Genomic DNA, 3,593 nt, shown 5'->3' on the forward strand with positions numbered 1-3,593 from the left:
CAACGTGCAGGGTTTTGCTTGGCAATTATGTTGAAAAGAGAAAAGAGCAATGAAGTTGACGGTAAAAGCAAAGGAGTGAAAGTTGATCATGGAGTGTATGATGGCTAAGTAGGAAAGATGAGGACCCTGTAGGGAGGTGACAGACAGTGAAAGAGTGGTACGACCAATGATTGGATATATCAATGGAGTGGAGGGATAATGGGGAGACTGGATACCACAGGGAGTGAGCCAGAAAGATAGGAAATGGTGTTTGAGGGATAGAATGATTAAAATTAAGATAATGGAGAGGTGTTGTTATTAATAATGACAAAAATCTTGGAGGCGGCCATGGAAGTTAAGGTGAAGCTCAGTGTGTGACATGTAGTAGACTGTGAGTAAATGTTTAGTCCTTCTCCTATTTCTTTACTGCTTATTAGATTCAGTTCAGTTCAGTTCAGTCGCTCAGTCGTGTCTGACTTTTGCTTATTTGATTAGAGCACCATAAATCTGGGGCACTACTAAGCAGTGAATTTTCTCTCTTAAACTACCAAATAATCCAGTAGCATCTTTGGCCCACATCTCTCATTTCAGATTGAGGGTCTGTATTTACTTTCCGTAAATTATTGCAGTTAGCCCACGTTTTTGGTACTGGTACATATACATTGCTTATTGCTGATTGATGCAAACATGTTTTCTCTTGGATGTGACCTCAGAATCCTTCTCAACACAGTATCTAGGTCTCCACTACCAATCAGCAGGAGTTAGCATATATGATTAAACCTATTTGAGCTACAGATAAGGTTACTTAGAAATTATTTTAGTATATTGATTTGGTGAAACTCAATTATTTCTAAACGAATGTTCTGAACTCTATTTAATTTTCCAATGTGAGAATAAATGCTTCCTTAGATAAGATAGGAAAACAGCTTTCAATTTTGAATAATGACTTTTTAGGTGTGTGGTTTCTCCAGTGCTGTGCTTTCTCTAGGACAGCCCCATAGAAGAATGTGTTTTTTTTTTTTTTTTCCTTTCAGATTAGCTTAATAAAAAGAAAATGGTAGGAAATTAGTTTCTCCAGGATACTTTTATACCAGATCATTATTATTAGTTAGAGTTTGTCCTAAAGAGTGGCACTAATTTGAAATGTTAGGTTTTGAGCATGTATTTTAAATCTTTAAATTATAACCATCTAGATAATTGTATTGGATTATTTTAGTTTTATCAGAGAAAGCAAAATGAGTAATGCTTGAAAAACTATTTGCATTTCAGAGTAACTTTGGATTCTAAGTGACTAAAAACATGAACTATGTCTGAGTCACTTTGCTTTAACTATATTTTGGGGGTTGCTTGATTTATTTGATTGCCTTGCCTTGAACAGAACACATTTGTGTCCCAGTGATGGCTCACTCTCCCCCTGCTTTCATGGGGGTGGAGCACTTTGGAGATGCAAAGTGATTATTTTTGGTTTCATCCATCAAAGGGAATAGAATGAGATAAAAAAGCATTAACTTCTTTTTTTCTCTAAACTTAAATTTCCAGCAATCTCAAAAGATGACTGCTTCTTAGCAAAAGAATGTTGGCAGAGTTTATTTGATTGCAAAATTATCGGAATAAATGTTTTGAAAGTTATCTCTTTGCTGAAGGTCCAATTAAATCTTATTTAATGAGTAGAGAATTGTGCTAAGTACTGTGAGGATTATAGAGAAGTATTATTTACAGTTCTTGCGTTCAGTGTTTTAGAGTCTAGTTGGGAAGACATGTTGTACTAAGATGAAAATGCAACAAACATGCAAAACTGTAAGTGTTCAATATTAAATATGCATGATTGATGGTAAGAACTATAGGACTTAAAAAGGAGGCACCATAGTGGAGAGTGAAAAAGTTGGCTTAAAGCTCAGCATTCAGAAAACGAAGATCATGGCATCCGGTCCCACCACCTCATGGGAAATAGATGGGGAAACAGTGGAAACAGTGTCAGACTTTATTTTTCTGGGCTCCAAAGTCACTACAGATGGTGACTGCAGCCATGAAATTAAAAGACACTTACTCCTTGGAAGGAAAGTTATGACCAACCTAGATAGCATATTCAAAAGCAGAGACATTACTTTGCCAACAAAGGTTCGTCTAGTCAAGGCTATGGTTTTTCCTGTGGTCATGTATGGATGTGAGAGTTGGACTGTGAAGAAGGCTGAGCGCCGAAGAATTGATGCTTTTGAACTGTGATGCTGGAGAAGACTCTTGAGAGTCCCTTGGCCTGCAAGGAGATCCAACCAGTCCATTCTGAAGGAGATCAGCCCTGGGATTTCTTTGGAGGGAATGATGCTAAAGCTGAAACTCCAGTACTTTGGCCACCTCATGCGAAGAGTTGACTCATTGGAAAAGACTCTGATGCTGGGAGGGATTGGGGGCAGGAGGAGAAGGGGACGACAGAGGATGAGATGGCTGGATGGCATCACTGACTTGATGGACATGAGTCTGAGTGAACTCCGGGAGTTGGTGACGGACAGGGAGGCCTGGCGTGCTGCGATTCATGGGGTTGCAAAGAGTCGGACATGACTGAGCGACTGATCTGATCTGATCTGATCTGATGGTGGCTTGAGTAGGTGGGGCTATTACTATAGTGAGGAAGATCTGGAGCTAGAACCCCTGGGGCTGAATCTCTACCTTTCTACCTAAGAGCTGTGAGTGCTTATAGAAATTATTTAACCTCTTGGGGCCTCACTGTTTCTTCTTCTATAAAAGAGAACAACAGAAATGCCTATCCTGTAAAGCAATGATATGGATTAAATGAATTAATGTAAATATCTCACTATATGTATTGTCTTCATTTACCAGTGCCTGATACATGGAAAGCCATATATGTATGAAAAGCAATCACATTTTCTTTGTGCCCTCCAAGAGTGGAGTCTGTTTTCCCAGTCCTGTGGAAGTCCTATAATCAAATCCTGCTGGTCTTCAAATTCAGATTCCCTGGGGAGTCCCAGTCCCTTTGCCAGATCCCTAGGCTGGGAAATCTGATGAGGGGCTCAGAACCTTCACAAAGTGGGAGAGCTTCTTGGGTATTATTGCTATCCAGTTTGTGGGTCACGCACTCGGCAGGTATGGAATTTGATTTTATTGTGTTTGTGCCCCTCCAGTGTCTCTTTGTGGCTTCGCCTCTGTATTTGGACATGGGATATCTTTTTTTGGTGGGTTCCAATGTCCTCCTGTCAATGGTTGTTCAGCAGCTAGTTGTAATTTTGGTGTTCTTGCAGGAGGAAATGAGCCCACATCCTGCTACTCTGCCATCTTAAAACGATCTCCTATACATTTTAGTCACTGTTAGGAAATACAACTTTCTAGAGTTGTATTTTGATATATTAACTTAATTTGAGGAGAGTTCACTATTTATTTGTAACAAATATTCCACATCTGTGATCCTTTCCAGTCAGAAGTTCTTTGAGATGATGGCTTTGGCCTTGGCCAGTTGGAGAATGGATCTTCTGACTCACCCATCCTGTGAATGGCCCAGTAGATAGAGTAGGTTTTAAACTGGCCATTGAACCTGACTGTCACTTTGTCAACCTTGGCCACATTCATCTGGATGGGCGCATGGTTCTTGGTGCTGATGATGG

The sequence above is a fragment of the Bos indicus x Bos taurus genome, chromosome X (assembly GCF_003369695.1).
Source record: "Bos indicus x Bos taurus breed Angus x Brahman F1 hybrid chromosome X, Bos_hybrid_MaternalHap_v2.0, whole genome shotgun sequence".
NCBI lineage: Eukaryota > Metazoa > Chordata > Mammalia > Artiodactyla > Bovidae > Bos > Bos indicus x Bos taurus.